General features: G+C 39.5%; 1 long non-coding RNA gene across 3 annotated transcripts in view; it reads left to right on the top strand.

Moving 5' to 3' along the window:
- LOC131834126 (uncharacterized) overlaps nt 1-24386 on the top strand; it is a 141060-nt gene that overhangs the window by 49384 nt on the left and 67290 nt on the right. For all 3 annotated transcript variants that reach the window (XR_009354764.1, XR_009354762.1, XR_009354763.1), the window contains exons 4-5: nt 13898-14000; nt 15863-15933. This is a non-coding gene — a long non-coding RNA (uncharacterized LOC131834126). The remainder of the gene's footprint in view (nt 1-13897; nt 14001-15862; nt 15934-24386) is intronic.

Here is a 24386-nt window from a genome sequence, read left to right as displayed (position 1 = left end):
CAGGGGTAAGGGAATATTTTATCTATAGAGCAGCAAAGATAAAAATCACATCTAACTTCTCAGAAATGTTACAAACAAGAAGAGACTGGAGTGAAATATGTAAATTACTGAGAGAAAAAAAACCCACCGATTTAAAATTATGTACCCTGTGGAATTATCCTTTAAGAGTGAAAGAGAAATAAAGATTTCCTTAGACAAACAAAAATTGAGGGAATTTATTGCCATGGGCTTGCCTTGCAAGAAATGTTAAAAGTTCTTCAGAGAGAAGAAAAATAATATACATCAAAAACTTGGATCTACATAAAATAAGGAAGAGATTCAAAGAAGGAATAAGTGAATATAAACTAAAACCTTATTTTTCTTCCTCTTAAGTGATCTAGCAGATAATAGATTTTTGTTTGTTTTGTTTTTGTTTTATTTCTAAATAATAGTGACAATGAAATCAGAAACTTGTTCTTTGAAAAGATCAATAAAATTGATATACCTCTAGTCAGCCTAACCAAGAAAAAAAGAGAGAGACAATACAAATTACTAATATCAGAAATGAAAGAGGGGACATAACTACAGATCCTATGCACATTAAAAGATAATAAAAGAATACTATGAACAACTCTATGTCCACATTTTTGATAACCTAAATGAACCAAATCTTTAAACACAAGCTGCCAAAAGTCATACAAGTAGAAATAGACTATCTGAATAAAACTATATCTACTAAAGGAATTGAATCAATAGTTAATAATCTTCTAAAACAGAAAGCACTAGTCTTAGGTGGATTAACTGGTGAATTCTACCAATTCTCTACAATTTCTTTCAGAAGATACAAGCAGAGGAGATACTTCTTAACTCATTCCATGAGGCCAACATTACTCTCATATCAAAACCAGACAAAGGAATTACAAGAAAAGAAGACGATGGGCCAATTTCTCTCATGAACATAGAAGCAAATATTCTCAGAAAATATTAGTAAATCAAACCCAGCAACATATATAAAGACTTGTATTCCAAAACCAAGTGGGGTTTATCCCAGGTATTAAAGGCTGGTTGAACATTCAAAAATCAGTTAATGTACTCCATCACATCAACAGACTAAAAAAAATCACGTTTATATCAATAGATTTAGGAAAGACATATGACAAAATTCAACACCCATTCATGATAAAAATGCTCAGTTAACTGGGAATAGAAGGGAATTTTATCAACTTGATAAAGATTGTCAATAAAAGACCTACAGTGGCTATCACACTTAAGGTGAAAAACTCAAAGCTTTCTGTGCAAGACAGAGAATAAATCAAGGATGTCTGCTTTTACCATTGCTTTTCAATAGCACACTGAAATATTAGCTAATATAATAAGACAAGGAAAGGAAATAAAAGGTATACAGACTAGGAAAGAGGAAATGAACCTGTTTGTGATGACACGATTGTGGAGAAAATCTGACAGAATTGACAACAAAAATCCTGAAACTAAAAGTGATTATGGCAAGTTATACGGCTAGTATACAAAAGTTAATTACTTTCCTGTTTACCAGCAATGAACAAGTAAAATTTAAAATTAAAAACACAGTACCATTTACACTAACAATCCAAAATGTAAGATACTTTGGTGTCTAACAAAATATGTAAAAGATTTATATGAGAAAAACCATAAAAATTTGAATGAAGAAATCAGAGAACTAAATAAATGGAGATATATTGCACGTTCATGGATAGGAATTCTCAATATTAACAAGGTGTCCAATCTTTCCAACTTGATCTGTAGAATCAATATGTTGCCAATCAAAATTCTGTCAAATTATTATGTAGAGATCAATAAATTTATTCTAAAGTTCATATGGATGACAAAAAATTCAAAATAACCAACACAATATTGAGGGATAGGAACCAACCAAGTTGGAGGGCTGACACTACTGATTTCAAAACTTTGTAAAAAGCTATAGTGATCTAGATAGTATAGTATTGGTGAAAGAATAAAGAGGTAGATTAATGAAATAGGATAGAAAGCTCAGTGGGGTACTTGGGTGGCTCAGTCAGTTAAGTGTCTAACTCTTGATCTCAGGGTCATGAAATCAAGTCCCACATTGGGCTCCGTGCTCAGCTGCCAACACCAAATGCTTAAAAAAAGTAGGAAAAAGAATAGAAAGCTCAGAAATAGATCCACATAAACATAGCCAACTGATCTTTTGCAAAGGAGCAATTGAAATATGATGGAGGAAAAAAATTGTCTTCTCAGAAGTTGGAGCTAGAACAACTGGAAGTCACATTAATCTAGACACTGAAGAGATACACTTCACCAACATTAACTCAAAATGGGCTGCAGACCTAAATATAAAATGCAAAACTATAAAACATTTAGAAGGTAACAGAAAATCCGGATGACCTTGGGTTTGGCAAAGACTATTTAGATACAATACCAAAGGTACAATACATGAAAGAAATAATCAATAAGCTGGATTTCATTAAAATTGCATATTTCTGATTTGCAAAAGACACTGTCAAATGAATGAAAAGACAAGTCACGGACTGGAAAAAAATATTTGCAAAAGACCCATTTGACAAAGGATTGTTACCCAAAATGTGAAAAGAACTCCTCAAACTCAACCATAAAAAAAAAAAAAACCAAAAACTTATTTAACATGGGTCAAAGAAGATATGCAGATGGCAGAAAAGCACATAAAAAGATGACCTCACATTATATATCACCAGAGATGTGCAAATTAAAACAAGGAGATGCTATAACACATGTATTAGAATGTCCCAAATCCAGAACACTGCCAACACCAAATGCTTAGGAGGAGGTAGAGCAACAGGAACTCTTCTTATTCATTGCTAGTGGAAGTGCAAAATTATACAACCAGTTTGAAAGACAGTTTGATGGTTTTTTACAAACTTAAACATAGGCTTATTATACAGCAATCATGCTTTTTGGGATCTAGCCAAAGAAGATGAGAATTTATGTTCACACAAAAACCTGCACACAGATATTTATAGCAGCTTTATTCATTGCCAAAACTTGGTAGCAACCAAGATGTCTTTCAGTAGGTGATGGATAAATGAACTGTGGCACATCTAGACAATGGAATGTTATTCAGTGCTAGAAAGAAATGAGCTATCAGACCATAAAAAGACATGGAGGAAACTTCAGTATTATTACTAAGTGAAAGAAACCCATCTGAAAATTCTACATACTTTGTGATTACAACTATGGGACATTCTGGAAAAGGCAAACCTATGGAGACAGTAAAAAGATCAGTGTTTCCCAGGGACTACTAGGGAGGAAAGGAGAACAGGCAGAGTACAGATAACTATTAGGGCAGAAAAACTACTGTTTTTGATACTATAATGGTGAATATATGTCATTTCACTCTGAAAATACTCTGTATGTTATTATAATGATATATATTATTATACATTCGTCCAAACCCTTAGGTTGTACAACAGCAAGAGTGAACTGTAGATCTGATAATGATGGGTTAATGTAGGTACACGGATTGTAAAAGGATACAATTCTTGTAGGGGATGCTGATCATACTGGAGGCTATCATATGTGGGGACTGGGAGTATATCTTTGTATCTTCTGCTGAATTTTGTTACGAACCTAAAACCCTTCTCAAAATGAAAGCCTCCTAAACAAATAAACAAACCTAGGACATTTGTGTAGTAACTACTCAAAACCTTAAAAATATATATCCTTTTCACCCAGAAATTCTATGTTCATGAATTTATCAAAAGCAAGTAGAGACTTCTGTCCTAGGATGTTAGATTTATTTATACAACAAAGTAAAAAGTCTACTATTTATCAATTGGTAACTGGAAATTGGTTGCATAAATTATGATATGTCCACAGTGCAACCTTTAAAATTATACTGTAAAAATATCCACTGGTATAAAAAATACTTACGCCTTGCTTAATTTATTTAGCCAACAAATGTTTATTGCCACAGAAAGTAGGCATTTTCTTTAATAGGCATATTTCACGAATGAGATGAGCTATAATGTCACACAGAGGAAACAGATGATTAGTGTTAAAAGATTTTTACAACCTTTCTCAGAAGTGATTCAGCCTTCCCTATTTATTTACTTAACTATCCATTTAATTGCTAAGTTCCCCAGGGGGTTTAAAACATGTTCAGAAACTCTTGGATACTTCCTCCAAGAAGGTGGATTCGTTTGTGTTCCCCATGAGTCTGGGCTGGTTCTAGTGACTTGTTTTAAAGCAATAGAATATGGTGGAAGCGAGGCTGCATGCTTCCAAGCTGCATGATTCAAAATCATAAAAGATGATATTATCCCCCTTGTCTCCTCTGCTCCCAGCTGTGCATAAGCATTGGGAACCCTAAGTTGACATATACGAAGTCCAGCTCACCCAAGGCTACTATGCTGGAGGCACCATGAGGAGAGGACAGAGATCACAGAAAACAAAAGGTGCTCAAGGACACCCATCTGTCCGCTCAGTTCCTCCAGGTGAGGCCCAAGGCACACAGATGAGAGAACCTTCAGGTGGTGCCAGCCGCAGCCTTTGAGCTGCCTGGTGGACACAGAGTGGAGCAAAGACGGACGGTCCCCAACAAATGCTGCCCAAATTGTGAGCTCCTAGATTTGTGAGCTGCTGTTTTTAAAGCCACTAAGTTGGGAGGTGTTTGGTTGTGCAGACTTAGATAACTGAATGTATCCCCACCTGCCAGCCAGGTTAAAAACACGAGTACAAAGGTATAAAAGTATGGGTTCTCTCTCTCTCCCCCATGAAAAGACACCAGAAGTCCCTCAACCAAAAACATACTGATCGGATAATATTTAGGTGGTGGAATTACACAGAGCTTTTGGCTCTTCCTTTGTTCTTTTCTATAATAGGCAGATTATCCAAAATTGGGAATCAAGTTATTCCTTCTATGGTTAGAGAGTAAATCAGTACATGAATAGCTGAATAAATAAGTAGGGAAGAACGAATCACTTCTGGAAGGGCCATGACAATTTTTTGGAACACTGATCATTGGCTCTGGGATGACACATTGTATCCCATCTCATTCCCATTATGTGCTTATTAAAATGCACATGTTCCATGACCTTCTCAGTGCGCTGAGCCATCTGGCTTCACAGAGGCTGCGTTCATTCACAACTTAGGAAACACGACCCGGGAAGAGACAGACACAACTCCAGGTGGCTGCCCAGTGATTTGTATCCAGATTGTCTCTGGGTTCTAAGTATATCCTTCATATAACGACTCAGGGAGAAGACTCCACAAAGCTCAGAGGCATGGCTTGACACCAGCATAGACTGATCATTGGTGGAAAGTGAGCTCCCAGCATACCAATGGCAGGAGAAGATAATAATTAGTGTTCCCTAGACACATTTCAGGTGCTCCTTGTATAGAGGGGAAACTGTGGGAATCGCTCGTCAGGCTTTGACTGTGTGCAGTGTTTGGTGGGTGATGACATTAGCTTTCTATTTCCACATTGATTGCGGCTGTCAAACATGCTGAGGAAGCTGTGCTTAGTAAAAAATAATTAACATTTTCATGCCCAGGGAAAGATGTCATGGACACCTAGGCCTCCATTTGGTCTAAAAACGGCAGGCAGTTAATGTGGTAACCTGGGAAAGTGTGTTGTGCCTTATTACTGTATTAGGATGAGAGCAAAGACCAGACAAACAAGAGTATAAAACTTATCTTTATTTTCAGAACCCGGGAATGTGTTCATTTTAATAATATTTGAGGCAAGGATGAGCCGGTTTCCCAGTCCAGCTATAAATAACTTGCTTTTTGTTCTTTGGACATCCTTTGGCCAGCTGTGCCCACCCTTTTGACATCACAGCAGTGGTTTTTCCCCCTTTTATTTCCTTATATTGTGAAAATGTTGGCTATAGTGTGACATCAAATGCCTTGGGGAATGAAAGCATTCACTTTCACTTATTTAGTGATTAGTATGTGCCAGGCATGAAGAGTTTTGCACGTATTAAATCTCTACTTGTCCTCATGATAGCCCTGTGAGGTATCATCCTCATTCTGTAGTTGAGAAAACTAAAGGAAAGAGAGAATCCTGCCCAAGATCAGCCAGCTAGTATACAGCAGAGCTGGGATTATAAAGAGAAAATAATAAATACGCTATCAGATTTTCAGCACTAATTACATAGCAGGCTCTGTGCTAAGCGCTTTATGTGTATTAAGAAAAATTATCCCAAACTTGGAAATAAGGCAAAATGATGACTGCATGTCTTACCATGCTGGAATATTGTCTGACAGGACAATTCAAGCATTATCTAATTGTCTAGGAATACATCTTTGACTTTCTATTTACTCCTGATTCAGGCCCAGATGGCATTAGATGAAAATTTCTAGCAGATTGCAAATTACATTACAAATAATTTGTAAATGGTGGGGATGCAAATAATTTCTGTGGAAAAGATCACTGAAGATCCTACAAGATAGTAACCAGTTTTAGAAATAATGTAACCATCCTTTTCCAACACTTCTTCATTTTATTATGTATACCAACTTCTGTTCTCCTTTGTGATTCTGCTGGCTTACTCATGAATGAGATAAATAGCTCTTTGTCTCAAGTTCACTGTAAGTTTGGAGGATAGTCATGTCTTTAACATCTTGAGAATTACACTGTTTAACACTCACAAAATCCAATGAAGTAGACGATGTTGTTTTCTCTGTTATACAAAGAGCCTGAGAATAGAAGTCAAATAATCAGTCCAAGATTTTACCTTAATAAGGAAAGTTGCTGGGACATAGACCGAGGGTTGCCTGAATCCACAGACTGTGTTTGAATCAACGAATTAATCTTTCTGTCTGAGTCATTGAGGGCAGGACCTTGCTCTATATACTTATATAAAAGAGCCTATCGTAATAGACACTTGGCATATTTACATATCAAAATAAATTACAGAAATAATATCACACCTTATTGGAATAAGACAGGGTGTAATATTTTACAAAGCTAATAATCTGGGAAATCATCCCATTCCAGATGCAGTATTTGTAAATACTGCTTTGAAACTCTCTTTTCTTCTAAAGGCTTAAAATATTGGAAATGTTAGAATTTTCTTTAAAATTATTTGGCATTGGGTAAGTTAGTCATATTCAGGATAATGTTTTTACTAAGATAATGTTCTTACTTAGTTCTTATTAATGGTAAGAACTATTTGGCCACCAACTCCCAGCTTGGAGTCCTTGCTCTTGATTTTGGATTAGCAACAATGTCTCTGTTAGAATATGAAGATACTTTCTCTTCTTTTTACTTCCCATGCTTGAATTTGCCCCGCTAGGTTGTTGTTCTTTCCTTACTGCTTTTGAGGGTGTAATTGGTTTTCAATTGTATTACTGTTCTCAGATTCCCTCTACTAGAATCAGCTACAGCACTGTTAAAAATTCAGTTTCTGAGTTTTACCTCAATTGTTTTGAATCAGAATGATTGGAGTCAGGAATCTGAATTTTTAAGAAATTTCTAGGTGACTCTGATAGAGACTCTGTAATTGGTTTGGTTAAAATTCAGAAGCTATGCCTTCTAGTCCTTTATTTTCTAGACAAATTACTGCTGAATTCTGGCTTTAAATTTTTTTGTTTATTTAAAACAGGAATAATGGCATTTGTCTTAAAGATAATAGTTGTAGTATGAATCTAAAGATGCTGACTGACCTTCCGTGAACGTTGGTAGAGACAAGGTCCAGAAATCTCTCAGGATTCTCAGGAAATCTCATTGGGGTTCAGGCTTGGGGCACCTCTGAAAGGCAGAACAGAATTGCTGGGTTTAGGACAAGAACCTGGCAGGAAGTGATATAAGAACTATTATATAAACCCACTAGAGGGATTCAACAGGGTATTTTTGCTGGTTGGAGGAAAAAAATCAGCAGACTTAAATCTAGATCAATAAAGACAGCGCAATCTGAGGAATGGGAGAAAATGATGAAAAAGGAAAAGTCTCAGAAAAATGTGAGATAGCATTAGTTGCAAAATAATGTTAAATTATGGGATTGATGTAATGGGGATACTAAAAGGAAAGAAGAGAGAAGAGGCAGATAAAACGTGCATTGCTAGCAGACTTAGCTTACAAAAAATACTAAAGGAAATTCTTGATGCTAAAAAGAAGTTAAACCAGAAAGGAATTTGAATTCATATATTAAAAAAACACAGTGTGCTAGTAAAGGTAATTATGCAGGTAACTATAAAAGAAAGTAAAATTACATATTTCTTAACTGATTTAAAAATTGCATTGAATAATATCTATGAAATTATACTGGTGGACCTATAACACATAGGTGTAATATATTTGACAAGAATAGTACAAAGGAGCAGGGGAGGAAATGAAACTGTATTAGAGTAAGAAAATGAAATCAGATGGTAACTCAAATCCCTAGGGAGATACAAAACAATCAGAAATGGTAAATAAGACAATTGATACAGAAAAACATCTGTATATAGGTTTTTTTTCCTTTTATCTCTTAGATATGATTATATAAAATAATAACTATAGCACTATATTCTAAATCTTTATATCTTATAGAAAATGAGTTAATATAAATCTGAAGTAGATTCTAATAAGTTATTATAACCTTAGAGCAAACATGAGTAAAATCACTCAAAAATAATCCAAAAATTGTTAAAGGCTAAAATCATACACAAGAAAATATCTATTTAATACACAGAAACACAGAACACAAATGAAAGATGCAAATAATGAAAAAACAGAAAAACACAATGACAGACATATAGAAACTATAAAGTAAAATGAGGGCACCTTGTTGGCTCAGTCAGTTAAATATCTGCCTTTGACTCAGGTCATGATCTCAGGGTCCTGAGATTGTACCCCACGTCAGGCTCCCCTTTCCCTCTCTTCCCCATTCGTGCTCTCTCTCTCTCTCTCTCAAATAAATAAATAAAATCTTTTAAAAAAAAGAACTATAAAGTAAAATGAGACATAAATCCAGCAATATCAATAATATTAAGTGTGAAGGAATAAAATAATCCATTTAAAAGGTGGTGACTGTCAGACTGATAGAAAACAAGATCCAAATATCTACCATCTATAAGATTCATGCTTTAGTTTCAAAGATGTAGCCAGGTTGAAATGAAAAGATGGTGTGCATTTTTTGGACCCCAAATCTGTGTTTTCCCACACCAGTTCAGTTCTCTCACATCAACTGGATGTACCACCCAGTCCTATTCTGAAACTATCTACCCGGTATTAACATCAGACTTCACAACTTAAAGGACTTAGTCCCACAAGCCTATCAGATGAAGAGATACATAGAGAGGGTCTAGAAAGGTCCTAAGCCTCTGTCCCCCATGGAGACAGAGTGCCACCCTCCTGGCACACGGATGTGCGCACCAGCTCAGGCGCTCTCCATGCCCCATCAGTTAGGGTTTTTTAATGGAGGTTTCATTATGTAGATATGCCTGATTAAATCATTGGTCATCAGATAACTGAACTCAATCTCCAGCTCCTCTCCGCTCCCCAGAGGTTGGAGGTTAAGGTTTGAAAGTTCTAACACTCTCATCAATGGTTGTTTTCCTGCCAACTAGGCCTCATTCTGAAGCTATTTATGCCCCCCCTCCCCACCTGAATCATTATCTACCTAAAGACAGTAAATTCCAAGGGTTTTAGGAGCTCTGTGCCAGGGACCTGGGATGAAGACCAAATATTTATTTTTTATTACACCACAGATGGAAAAACATATTCAATGTAAACAGCAACCATAAGAGAAATGGCGTATTTATAGTAAGATGAGAAAAAATAGACTTGAAGATGAAAAATATTGCTAGAGACAAAGAGCAACATTGTATAATCCCCTAATATCATCCAATGGGGAACTGGTGGATGGGAAGAAAAGGAGGATCAGAAGTTATAAGGCTTGCTTCCTCCTATAGGATAGGTTTGGGAGCTGTGGTGGGCCTTAATATGAGCAGGGCCCATTAGGGTAAAAAAGTTCCAGGTATATGAGCTGTGCCAGAAGAGATCAGGACAAGAAGACATTGTCTCTGATTCCTTTCTCACGGACCTCACAGTTTAACCTTTAACTTTGGTCATGGCCTCTCTACGAACCCTCAGTGGAAATGATTTTATGATCAGGTTGAGTCCTAGAAAAATGTACATTTTATATCTTATTAGGAGTAAGACTGAGAGAATATAAATTACTTGGCAGGATGGTGATTCAATTTAATGGTTGAATGGAATGTGTGCCTTGAAGGGGACTCAGTTAAGGGAAAGAAGTGATGAATAATTGTGAACAAATGGGAGAAAAGCACTTGGGAAAATGAAAGATGTTTTAATATAGCTTAGGAAGGGCAAAATTCTCCCATTCTTTTGCTATTTTAATGACCTAGTGATAATAAAAGCCAAGGATTCATCCATCTTTTCAAAAAGACAGTTTAACAGTGATCGGGCAGGTTTTGCGTAAAATCTCAGGTGGCCATCATAGCCCAAGGTGTTTCTGTTTAGCACTAACACATATGATAAAATTATCACTTTTATCTTTTACAAGTGAGTACAGTTCTTGCTTATTGGGATTATACCACTTACATTTATTTATCAATTAGATTCATTCCTGAATTTTTAAGAGAAGGCTTGTATAATGAACAATTTTCTTTTGATCTATTCCTAAATTTTTAAGAGAGGACTTATATAATGAAGAATTTTCTTTTGATCCATTTATAGCTTTGAAGAAGTATTCTTAATAAATCTGTTTTGGGTCTAATAAAATCAGGTCTAAATTTTAAAATATGCCAAATCTGTTTTTTTCTGTAAGAATAGAGAAAAACAGATCCTAAATTTGAGAGAATTGTAAGTTATAAAATCTCTTCATCCAAATGTATCCGTGCCCTTCTTGTCAGAGAATTATGCTATTTTAAAATAAAACTTTTATGCCTTTAATTGGGAATTGGAGCATTGACTTATTTCCATTGTGTAGATCTCAAAAAATAATTTCCATTAGAATCCATATACCCCCTCTTTTTAAAAGATTTTGTTTATTTATTTGAGGGAGAGAGAGAGCGAGCATGAGAGGAGAGAGGTCAGCGGGAGAAGCAGACTCCCTGCCGATCCCGATGTGGGACTCCATCCTGGGACTCCAGGATCATGATCTGAGCCGAAGGCAGTCGCTTAACCAACTGAGCCACCCAGGCACCCCCCATATCCCCCTTTTGACAGGACAAAGCCTTACTCAGGGTCACAAGGCCTTGGCACTTGTGGGTTGCAATGTGAGATCAATGACTGATATTTAGAGGCTACATTGGCTTAGATTAATTAATTTAATTAATCAACAATTAAGTTTAAAATAATTAAATTGTTTCCATTTAAATTTTATCCTTTCTTATCTGGCCCTGCAGTGGAGAAGGGCTTATTTTTAGAAGCAGTTAATATATGTGTGCATCAACAATTTTGAGAAGCTCTGAGTAAATTTCACCTCATAAACCTCTTTGATATTTGCAAGGTAAAATCACTCTGAGAAAGAATGTTCATGCAGGGAAGCACTTTGGGTCATACAGTCCACCCTCTCATTTTATGGATAAGGATGATGGGGGCATTTTGACTTCTACTTGTCCTTGAACTACCACGTAACTGGTCCCTAAACTCTGACATTTTTACTTTCTAAGTATTTCTCCAATTTATTTCTCCTTCTCTTTCCCTACTCCCATTTTTTATTTCTGACCCCATCAGATTTAGTTTGGAAAACTCGCTTTACTGACTTCCTTTCATTTTCTTTTAAATCTGTTTTTCACACAACTTCCCGTTCGGTTATTTGAAAAGCAAATCTCGAAAAGATACTTAGTATGAGCAGTCATTAAGGAAATGCAAACCGAAACCACAATAACACCACCTCACACCTGTAGGTTAGCTATGTGCACACACACACACACACACACACACACACACACACACAAAAAAAAAAAACCCGGAAAATCGCAAGTGTTGCCAAGGATGTGGAGAGATTGGAACCCTCGTGTTTTTGTTGGTGGTTATGTGACATGGTGACGCTATATGGAAAACAGGTTGGTGGTTTCTTAAAAACTTAAGCATAGAGTTATCATGTGAGCCATTTGTTCCACTCCCAACTATGTATGCAAAAGAACTGAGAACAGGCACTCAAACAAACACTTGTACACAAAGGTTTATAGCAGCACTATTCGTATTAGTTAAGAGGAAACAACTCAGATGCGCATGGAAGGGTGAGCGGATAGACAAAAGGTGGCATATTCATGTAATGGAATGTTGTTAGACCATAAATGGAATTAAGTACTGATAGATGCCACAGCATGGATGAAGCTGGGAAGCCTGCTGAGCAAAAGAAGCCAAACACAAAAGGTCACATATCCAGTGATTCCTTTTATACGAACTCTCCAGAACAAGTAAATCTATAGAGACAGAAAGCAGATGAGTGGTTGCCAGGAGCTCGGGCTTGGCTTGCTTTTGCTAGCTTTGAAGATGGAGGAAGGAGGTCATAAACTAAAGAATGTGGCCAGCTTCTAGAGGCGGGAAAGGCAAGGAAATGGATTCTCCACTAGAGCTTCCAGAACGGAACTCAGGCCTACGCATACCTTGCATTTAGCCCAGTGAGACCTGTGTCTCTGACCTGTGGAACTGTAAGGTAATAAAATTGTGTTAAGTTGCTTAACAAAAAAAGAAGCAAACCTTGGCATACCACCTCCTCCCCCCGAGCTTCCCAGGAGCCTTCATGGCTATTAGGAGACAATACAAGCTGCACTGGGATTTGATTCCTGCCAAGCTCTCCATGATCCTCATACATCACTGCCTCCTCCTTTCAAGCACCCCTTGGCCTGCATATCATCTCCTGCCGGACTCAACTCATACTGCTCCCCCACTCCCAGGTCCCTTTTTTGGCATTCCCCTAGCATCTCTGGCATGTCTCTGTCCTTGTCTGTCCTTTGTAGTTGCATCGGTTCGGTTTATGTGCTGACTCGAGGTCAAGGCCTATCTTCAAGCCCCAAGACTTATACCGCACTCTCCCCAAATTCCTGCAGAGAATAGGCCTGTGAGGGTTTGTTGAATGCATAAACAGACAAAATTATTTCCAGAGAGGCAAGTGACTTATGGGAAATTATTAACAGAGCAGGGGAGTGAGTCTCGTTCCCAGGCTGGTGGTGTTAGCAGCTACCTGGTAAGACCCAGCAAGGAGAACTGGTCTGTCATTGCACCAGATCCTTCTATTCAGGATCTGTTGTTTGGGGACCAGGATAACTGAGTAAAATATTACTTTTTCTCTCTCTACTTTCCCTTTCCCATTTCCCCAAGTGTAACTAACCTTGCCTTTTGATGTTCTTTTGGCATAGAGAAAGTTTTTGTTATTGAGCGGGAAGCAGAAGTTGTCAGTGAGAGTGTTCTCTTCCTGGCTTTTGTTTTTCTAAAGCCTCAGCTTTGACAAGTTTATGCTAAACTCTTTAGAGGACAATCAGAGGAGGAAAGATTTTTTTTTTCCTGCCTTAGATCAAGTCAGAAGGTCAAAAAAACGAGAAGTGGGTGCATGGGTGGTGCCGAAGCGGAGATGTCTGCTTAGGAAGGCAGTGTGGGCCTGACCATGAGGCCATGGGAGAGGGGAGCTTGGGCGGAAGCTGATCACTAAAGGGCTTTTCCCCAGTTTTCAAGCATCACCTAGCCTTTTGGATTCTGGGGTGAACGCAAGCTGAGAAGGAGCTCTGGAGAGATGGATGCCACCCAGATTAGCACAAAAGGGGCTAAAAGTTGTATTTAGTTTAAGAAAAGTATTTTAAAATAGGTATTTCTCACATTGATACTCATTTAAAAATGGATAAATGGAGTAAAGCATCAAGCTACAGGGAGGTGGTCTAAAAGATTCCCTTACTCTCTAAAATCTCAGTTCTGGCAACCTGCTTCCGTATCTGAGATGATCACATTTTAACTTTTTAAAAAATTTTATTGCAGTGAAGTTACTGGAAGAGGAACAGGGTATGCTGGAAGGACTCCTTCATAGGAAGCCAAAGACCCTGGCTGTTTCCCAAGAGTACTGGGTGAGACTGTGAAGGAGGTAGGTAGATTGCCTTCAGGGTTAACTTCTGGAGGGTGCTTCTGTGGCCCCCTTCTTCCCTCTGTTTCAGAAGGATTGTCAAGTTTGTTCTACCCTTATCAAAATCTGCAAGGTAGATATGGACAGGTTTCAGGAAACCTGCTCTGCCTGTAGGAATGCAAGGGAGACATGAAAGTGATATCAAATCACTATCAGACATTGACTCCATAGCATGAAGCAGTTTATTGGATCATTCAGTCACCTACATATGAAGACAGGACTCCAAGGGAACAGATGTCAGAAGCAAGGTGTTGACTAACTGGGGGGAGGAGCAAGTTGCTGGAAAGGTTAGGAAGTTAGGACTGTGGGTGCCATTGAGGTGGGGACGGGGGACAGTGTGGGGACCTGTGTGACTGCACACCAGCTGTTGAGAACCGACATGGAAGCAGCGGGCCCCAAGTCAAGGATAAAGAGTGTCTTAACTTGGGCTGCCACAATGAAACATCCCAGGTAAAACTACAGATATTTATATTCTCAGAGTTCTGGAGTCCAAGATCAGGATGCCAGTGTAGCTGGGTTCTGATGAGAGCTCTCCTCCTGGCTTATGGCTGGTCCCCATCTCCATGGGCGGGGGGTGGGGGGTGGGAGGGTACACAGCCTTTTAGGGGTGCATATGCATAGAGAGAGAGTCAGAATGAAGAGCTATTTCTTTTCTTATAAAGCCCCCAAGCCTATTAGATTAGGCCTCCACCCTTATGACCTCATTTAACCTTAATTAGTTCTTAACAGTCCCATCTCCAGATATACTCACATTGGGGGTTAGGGTCTCAATATATGGATTTTGTGTCAGCTGGAAAGGGAGAGCAGAAAGTTCGTTCTTTTGCAGGGATAGAGAGGAGGGGTTTGGGGGAGCAGAGAGCCTACTCCTGATGATACTTGCTTCTTCCTAAAGTGGCCTTCTTTAAGACAACAACAAATTCACGTGATTTTTCTATAGAATTATGAGGCTGTGGGAACAATACAGTTCTTTTGTATGAAAGACAAGTGTACTTTGGAATAACCAGTGGTTAATTAGGAGGGAGGATGTGAGCATTCCTAGTTCCAGGGCTCTATAATTACACATGCAGGATTAAATCACCAACATATTAAACATTCAGTGGTGTCACTCTTCCAGGTCACGCATGGTAAAGTTCATCAGCTCTGACATCCCTAGTGGTGGTAAACTTGATCACTTATCAAATCAGGTGCTTTTATTAGTCTCCTTTTTATACTTCTATATGCATGTCACCAGGAATAATTTGCAAGTAGGTCACAGATTCGTATCTATTGCTGAAGCCAAATTACTAGCAGAGGGGACTGTGGGCAAGGAAAAGCTTTTTCATGCAGCCATTGTGGAAGGGTGTTGGTATCAGCGTCTGAAAATCACCTGTCACTTGAGATTTGATAAGCCCAGCCACTAGAAGTGTGACTTCCAATTTAGAATCAGTGTGTCACTTTCACTTTCTTTTAAATACAACTTGGGACTTTCTGTGGTGGTAGTTGACCAAATATTCCTCATTTCGCTAGAAGGTAAGTCTTCCTTCTTTTGAAGATGATTCCAGGCCACATTGACTAAAGGGAAAGCTTTATTATAATTGCCCAAAACAACTTTTATAGCTTATGTTGGGGGAAGGAGAATGTGACACCAAAAGTATAATAATATTCCTACTGTGAATTTTGTAGAAATGGAAGTGACCTTGTTCATGCATCTTTGTAACTGAAGCCATGGGCTCATGTCATCCTCATATAAATATTTCAAGGATAAAGTGAAATGGCATCCCTGGGAATTTAATTGCTTCCCTTTGAAGTAACAGACATATCATTTCTCTTTTCCTCTCTATCAGGTGGGCTTATTTGAGTGGATGGAGAGATAGCTTGTTTCTGCTCGGGCAGAGCTCCACAGACCAGCTGGCAGGTAACCCCCTGATTCAAGTGTTTATTCCACTCATTCTTTTTTTCCTCTTTTCTAACTAAATCACAATCGCTGGAGATGTAGAGTAAACATCATTTCATAAATATGACCACATTAAAATATATATATATATATATATATATATATATATATATATCCTATATATATATCCTATATATATATCCTTGCTAAAAAATCAAAGTTAAAATAGAAATGGCAGGCTGGGCACAGTAATTGCAACTTGCATCTCAGAGAGTTAATGTCCCCAACGGTTGTCACTATTTTCATTAGTTATGTTCTCTAAAGTCACTGTGAACACTGAATGAGCAAATATGGAATCATTGCTTCTAGGGGGAATGCAGGAGTAGTTTCCTCTTAACTTTGGTCACAACATTTTTGTCAGCCAATCTATACGGGATGCTTTTTTTTTTTTTTTTTTTTAAGATTTTATTTATTTATTTATTTATTTGACAGAGATCACAAGTAGGCAGAGAGGCAGGCAGAGAGAGAGAGAGGAGGAAGCAGGCTCCCTGCTGAGCAGAGAGCCGGATTCGGGGCTCGATCCCAGGACCACAGGATCATGACCTGAGCTGAAGGCAGTGGCTTTAACCCATTGAGCCACCCAGGCGCCCCTACGTGATGCTTTTTATGCATGTTTCTGTAAGATGCCTTATGTCATACAGCCAACAGCACCATCAACACACGCCTGAAAGAGCTAATCAAGCATATGTATTTCTCAGTAAAACACATCCCAGCCTTCTTGCTCCTAGGAACACAATGGAGCACTTTAGCACCACGGTTGGGGATGGGGTGTATTTAAAATAGCCAAATAAGGGTGCCTGGCTAGCTTCACTGGAAGAGCATGTGAGTCTTGATCTCCAGGTTTTGACTTTGAGTCCCATGTTGGGTGTAGCCATCACTTAAATAAATTTTTAAAAACTAAAAAAAAAAAAAAAGAGAGAGAGAAATAAAATAGCCAAATAACCAATAAAAACTCAAACATGTGAAAAATATGGTGTGAAGTAGACTATGAAAAGACATTTTGTTTACAGAATGGGAGCTGAAACAAGAAGGCAGAGTATGACCTTGTTTGACCTATGCTGGGAACATGCGTGCAGGATGACTCAGTTTTTTGCCTCTCTGTGCGTCTCTGTGAATGATCACGAAAGCACTGTGAATATTGATTTGGGAATTACAAATACATTTTAATAAGTAGGTGAATTGACAAATAGGAAACTCATGAATCATGAGGATCTACACTCTTTAATAAAAGAGCGTATTAAAATCAGTAAGAAAAAAACACAGATTCCCAGTTGAAAAATGAATGGACAAAGGCAATGATTAGGCAGATCTCAGAATAAGAAATGACTCCTGAATTTGCACAAAGATGCTCAGTCTCCTCATATTAAGAAAATGCAAGTTAATTTAAAATTAGATTGAGATGTCATTTAAAACCTATCAGATTCATGAAGACAGAAAATTTTATTAAAGTGCTGTGCTGGTGAGGTTGTGAGGAAGTAGGTGCTCATATTTTGCCTGTGGGAGTGTAATACGATATGATATTAAATTAAATACTAAGTCGCATGCCCTTTCACTTAGCAGTTCCACCTCCAGGAATTCATTCTATAGATAAAATTGTTTTTACATAAAATGACATATATACAATGTTATTTACTGCAACACTGTTTATAAAAGCATGAATCTTGAGAACGAGCTAAATGTCCATCAGTAAGTCTTTGTTAAAGAAATAATGATGCACGAAGACTATGAAATATTATACAGCTTTATAAAAGCATGAGACAGCTCACTGAGATATACTGAATTAAAAAGGTACGCAGTATGTTATCACTATGTGTGTGTGTGTGTTTCTACCATCCAAATGGCATTTAAGGTTTAGCATTCTTCTAACTTCCAGTTGATTTTATGTTAGCCAAGGTCATCTATACTGTTATTTGATCACATTTGGGTACTTGAGGATACTGGAGTGCTCTTCCATCCCCTCCACCCCTAAACTTAATAGTTTTTTAAATGAATTTAAATTTCTAGGGAGGAGAGTTGGTGGGGAGAAAGTAGGAAACTGAGGAGTACACATTATCCTGCCTTAGCCTACTTTTCTATATATTACCTAACTTCATCTATATCAAATCTATATTTAATTTTCTTCCTGCTGGTGGACACCACACACTCCTTCCCATGGGTCTTTGATTATAAACAATTGAGGTCATTCATCATCCGCCTCCAGCCTCAGAAGATTTCCATGTACCCCTCCATTTTTTTTTCTCGAACTATTTAAAATCTCCTGAGACCCCATCCTACTTCAGTGTCTCACATCAAATTTCCATGCCTTTTAACTTACTGAGAAAACTGAGGCCATAAAGTATATAATGTCTCAACTTGTTCTCCCTCTTTAAGAGATTTACCTATACATCTGCTCATCCTGATTTTCCCTGTTCTCCACGAAGTATGAGGGCCTTGATATTTAAGTTCAACCTTCTGGAGCCTGCCTTTCCTTGGCCCCTTGTAGGGTGAAACTCTCCCTCTTTACTGATTTAGTTCTTCCTGCAGATAAAGATTCTCATGTTTCTTCCATTAAAAAAAAAAAAAAAATCCCCCCTTACCTTCTTCAATCTCTGGTGACTGTCATATTTTACACTACTTTGTTTATTCCTCCAAGTCTCTATGTTCTGCCTCCATGTCCTCTCCTTCCTCTTCACTGGGGGTTCCCAGGGAGTTGGTGTCTACAGTCCCACTCTGGAAATTACTCTGATGAAGGTTATAACTGTCTCCCCAAATGTTGCAGCCAATGCATAAATTTCAGTCACTATCCTACAGATCTTTTCTTAGAATCACTGATAACCAGTCAATTCTTTCCCCTTAAAAGCCTTGCTCTGGACACTTGAGTGACCTCACTCTCCTGGCTTGTTCCCCCTTCCTGACGGCTCCTTGTCACTTGCCCCTCTCCCTTTTATCCATGAAACACTCAGGTTCTGGGGAGAGCACCAGTTGCCGGCAGTATTTCTTGCCTTTTTTTGTTTGTTTGTTTAATTCAATCACTTTTGTGGAGGTATAAGTTTTGTCCAATAAGTAATGTCCTCTTAAAGTACCCAATTTGATGAATTTTGACAAATGTACCCACTCATGGATCTGCTACTACAAACCAGACACAGAATAATTCCACCATACCCAAGTTTTCCTTTTCTGTTTATCCCTTCGTCTGCTTCCTGACTCCAGCAACCAATGAAATCTTTGTTTTGTCGGATTATTTTGCCATTTCTAAACTTTATATAAATAGAAGCATACACTATGAACTCTTTTGTTTCTGGCTACTTTCACTCAGCATAATGTTTTGATTCATAATGTTTCTGAGTGTATCAGTAGTTGGTTTCTTTTTATCACTGAGAACTACTTTGTTGTGGTTCAAAATAGATCATATTTTCTTGATCCATTCACGTTTTCCAAACCTTATTTTGATGTTTTTTTTTTTCACCAAATCTTGTTCTTAGGGCCACCTGGTAATAGTTTCATGCCCTTCAACCTAAGTTTCATTCATCTTTTGTTGTTTATATGCTAGGTGGATATATAGTTTCTTTATACACTACAAGAAAACCAATCTATGATTAAAAGTTTATAAAGGACATGTATATGTAAGTGAACTTATCTAGGATATTTTTTGAAGTTTTGAATTCTTAATGATTTCTTTCCAAAGAAATTGTATATAATCAAGGATATACTTTTCCTCCAGAGGTCATTTTTGTCTGTGGGCCATTTTGGCACTTTGACGGCAGCAGTGATAAGGTCTCTGGAGAAGTCTACGTTGAGTTGCGAGGTTGGAGCAAAAGTCTTCTCACAAGGCATTTTGTTGGTTCAAAGAAACACTACATAATATTTATAGGGATTTCAGTTATAAAAGTTGGTAAATGAAAGGTAGGGCTTCCTATCTGTTCCATTTTAGCTCTTTGAGACTCTCATTAGTTTTTTTTTTTTTTTTTTTTTAATGACAATCATCCTTTTTCACCCTGTTGTTGTTTCCTGAGCCACTTCATGTACTTCCATTGTTTTATTTACTACTCCATGTGAATAATTCTTAAATCTCCATCCCAAAAAATGCACCCTGCACTCTCATTCACATACTTGACATCTCTGCTTGGATCCAGTGTAGGAATGTGTCTGAGCTGAATGCAACACATTCACTATCCTCATTCCAATTCTGCTTGTTCTCTCCCTGCCTTTGAATTTTTCCATTTTCTCTCCCTACCACCTACCCCAAGCTGCTGTGGTTAAGCGTGAAGTCTTTCCAAGAATGTTTTGATTTTGCATTGGTCACAGTCCCAGCAGGAAACTGAGGGCATACTCATCTGACGTGACTCAGAGGTATGAAAACCGCTGTGTAAAGGGACCATTTACAACATGTGGGTTGGTTTAGGGAAACCAACAAGGGATGGATCAGTGTGCTGGGACTAGGACAGAGCAGAGTGCCTCCCGTCCTGTCCTGAGAGGGCCTGGGGAAGGGGCAGCATGCAGAACTGGAGTGAGTGGCCCTAGAGAGAAGATTGCCTGATGGAGGCTGTGGTCTTCTGTGGAGAAAAGCAGACAAGTAAAATTTCAGACCTCACTCTCTTCCTGTGTTTCTGTCTTCTGCCGGTGCCTCCTGCTGGCTGAACCCAGCTAGGAGCAAGCAGAGGGACTATCGGTGTAGTCCGCAAGGCTCGGCCGTCTCCGTCAGGGAACAAAGTGGAGAGGCATGGAGGGTGGACCTGGAAAGCCAAATGGAAAATATTCCACACAGACTCTTTCTGCAGGGACTCAGCGTACAGCTGTTACTATTTATATTAGGGTTTTGCTGACCTTGATGCAATTTCATACATGTTCCCCCTCTCATTCTCTGACATTCTTTCTATCCTGTTCCCTCTGGCACTGCCATTTCCTCACTTTTCTTCTACACTGGCTTTCTGCCTCCAGCTGAGCCCTACTTCCCAAGAGTTTTGGCAACATGTGAGACTCCTCAGCACGGGTTGGGTCTCCTACTCTCTGGGATGCAGCGACACTATGTAATGATCGAAGCTGGTTTTTTTCCCCTCAGCAAAGACTGGTTTCCTGGCAAACCTCCACCAGGAAAAATCATCTTCCCAAAGACTGAAGAATCTCCCCATGTTCTAGGTGCCAGAAATGGGGAGATAATTAAAAGAGAGCAGGCTGGGGACTTTGTTTAGGAGAAATTATTTCCTAATGTTGTCTAGATGTTACTAAACATCTTTTCTACAAACTTTCCAAGGTTTGGAGACAAGAAAACATAGTGTGTCTTATTTTGAGAACATCTACACAGAAGATCCTCCCTACTTACCATATTCCCTGGCTTTTTTACTTTAAGATGTCCTATTTTATTCTTCTGAGGAGGGAAATAAGACTTGTTCTCTCAATTCTTTGAGGTTTGGTGTCTGTGAGTTGGTTTTGTTTGCTTGTTTGTTTGTCTTAGAGACGGAAGGAGGAAGTGCAGAGGAAGAGAGAGAATCTTAAGTAGGCTCCATGCCCTGCACAGAGCCCCACAGCAGAGCCTGACATGGGGCTCAATCTCAGGACCCTGAGCTGATATCAAAGTTGGCCGGTTAACCGACTGTGCCACCCAGGAGCCCCAATGTATTTGTGAGTTTTAAAAGACTGGTGAATAAGTAGGGAAAATTCTATATAACAGGAAAATATTTATCATGGACATATATGTTCCTTGGGAAATGTCATCTCTTCCATTCTGTAAGATCCTTGTGAGTTTCTTTCATGAGGTTCACTGTCCTTGGCCACAGAAATGGACATTTCCCACAGCTGGGCCAATCATAGAGTCCCATTCCTCTAGCAACATGCTTGGAGAGAGTTGTGTATGTGCTCCCCAAAAGATTGATAACAATCCCTGCCTGCACTGAGATACACACTTACAGAAGCTTTTTTTCAACTGGAATTGTTAAACTGAGATGGTATGAATTTGGGGCAGCTGTTTGCAGTCCAGTTCTTATATGCAAGCAATAGAAAACCATTCGGGATGATTTAAATAGAAATAGGTTCCTGAGTAACAGAATTCCATTCCAGAGGGAATGGCCAGAGAATCAGGTACTATGTTCAACAACCAGGAATATGGCCCTATCTTATGCCTCAGGATGGGTCCAGCGAGGACAGCATAACCGCTGTGGTAGAGCACAAAACTCTCCAGGTTCCAGAGCTGACACTGTGTGAACAGGACCCTGGGAACCACCACAGGGCAGCCACCACTGTCCCAGGAACATGAGCTTGTCAGGGAGACCTTGGAGTTTTTGCTCTCTCTCTCTCTCTTTTTTTTTTCCTTTGCTCTTTCTTTGGTTTAGCAGCATCTAGATCCAAATTTAGGATAGCTGTGTTTGATTGGTGTCGTCTGGGTTACACGCCTGAACCCCAGCTGCAAAGCAGTTTGGGAAGACAAGCATTTGACATTTGCAGCTTCCGCAGTGGGAGAGCACGTGCCCCACCAAGACTTATGAGGTGGGAAATTCCCTAAACTGAGAGAGGAGTTCCAGATGCTGTGGAATAGAAAAAAGACCAAGACATTACAGTAAACACCTTGGTCAGTCATGGGAGAACAGGTCTGCAGAAGTAAGCCAAGGTAGGGAAGGAAAAGAAGCCAAGAAATGAAGAAACAGACAAAACCCAGATGATAATATTGAAGCCTCCGAATCGAGATGTGCCTGAGACTTAAAAAAACAAAACAAAACACAACAAAAAACAAAAATACAACAAAACCCTGGCCTATTTATGTAAGCTGATAAATTCTCCTTTTTGGCTTAAGTTAAAAACTCCCTTTTAGTTGAGCATCTGTCACTTGTAAACAGGGGACTTCTGCCTTTTATGGTGCTGCTTTCGTTATTAATGTTGAAATCATATTCTTGTTCTTTATCGGGGCATTTTTACTGAGTTTCTTCTGCCAATACTTGCTGAATACTCTTGGCGTGTTGGGACAGGGATAAACCAGAGTGAGGAGAGAGAGAATCCCTGTGCCCGTCAGCCAGCCTTATCGACTGGGCCTTATGCTGTCTCCATGCTCCCTCAGATAAAACTCCCCAGCTTAGGGGCGTCTGAGTGGCTCAAGTTGGTTAAGGGCCTGTGTTTGGCTCAGGTCATGATCCCAGGGCACTGGAATCGCGCCTCTCCTATGCCTCCCCGCTCGGAGGAGAGTCTGCTTTCTCCTCTCCGTCTGCCCCTCCCTCTGCTCGTGCTCAGTCTCTCTCAGATAAATAGAATCTTAAAAAAAAAAAAGTTCCCCAGCATTTCTCTGATTTTACATCCGTCTTGTTTCCAGCTGAAGAGACTGAGAGCTAGTGTCCAGCTACAGGGACCAGGTGTCTACTTTGATTCTCTCAACGATCTGTGGCTTTGTACAGGGAATCCATCTGTAAGCATGTGACCGAGGGACGACTCTTCCCCTTCTGGAAGCTGGCGTACCTGGGGCCCTGTGGAATTCATTTTCTGGTGTAGAACACACACTGGGGACTTCTCGTGTGGGGGAATGAATAGTCTGGAGCTGTCCGCACAGTCCTCAGAACGAAACACTTGTAGTCTTCCCCTCTTCATCCTCTTACCTATCTATCTCATGGGCTCACCCTGGTCACAAGGCGCTCACCTCAGCTTCACAGAGCAGGGGTTTGAGGATGGGTGCTGGACACTCCAGCCTGCCTGCCTGATCTCTCTCTTTCTCTGATGGTCCAGGGGCGCGCTAAGGCCCGTGGGGCTTTAGCCCAGCAGAAAACAGTGAGAGATCAGGAACTTAAGAAATGGAAAAAAGGGAAGTCTCCTGTCTTCCTGGCATCCAAAAAGGTGCTCATTGTTCCTGAATGGCCGAGAGGCTCCTATGGAGAACGTGGTTCTCTGAGCTGACTTCTCTGGGAGGCTGGACTGGAGATTTTGCATGTCTCTAGAACTTTTTGGGTTTGTGAGAACTGGCCCCTCAACCTAGGAAACCATGATGAATTCCAGGCTGCCGGTGGGGTGGGGAGCAGAGCAGTAGAATGAGGCAAGGATGATCAGGGTGGGCGGGTAGGTCTAGGTTGGAGCTTATCTCTTGTCACCTGGGAGTTCTTGAACAGATGGGGCGCTTGGACCCCGATGTGCCTGTGAGCTGAGAAGCCTTTCGTCCCCAGGAGGCAGCAGGTTGACCACAATGCCTCATCATCCAGCCAAGCTGATGCCAAACAACTCTTAAGCCGTGCCTCATCTTACACTATCTAGGTGTGCACATTTACACTCTAAATCCTCTTCGGCACTGGGATTTACAGGGAATCTACTGAGTAAATAGCAGATACCGAAGAACTCGGCGGTGAGATGTTTTTAACTTTTCAAACACGGTTGGCATTTCACCTCCCTTGAAGCTTCCAGACTCTGGAATAGAGCATGCTTGTGGGCTGGATCTCCCTCTGAACTGGAGGTTTTCGCAGACCTGAGTA

This window comes from Mustela lutreola, chromosome 6, assembly GCF_030435805.1.
Source record: "Mustela lutreola isolate mMusLut2 chromosome 6, mMusLut2.pri, whole genome shotgun sequence".
NCBI classification, from domain to species: Eukaryota; Metazoa; Chordata; class Mammalia; order Carnivora; family Mustelidae; genus Mustela; species Mustela lutreola.
Note: the sequence above shows the minus strand (reverse complement) of the source record. Positions and strands in the feature narration are given on the sequence as shown.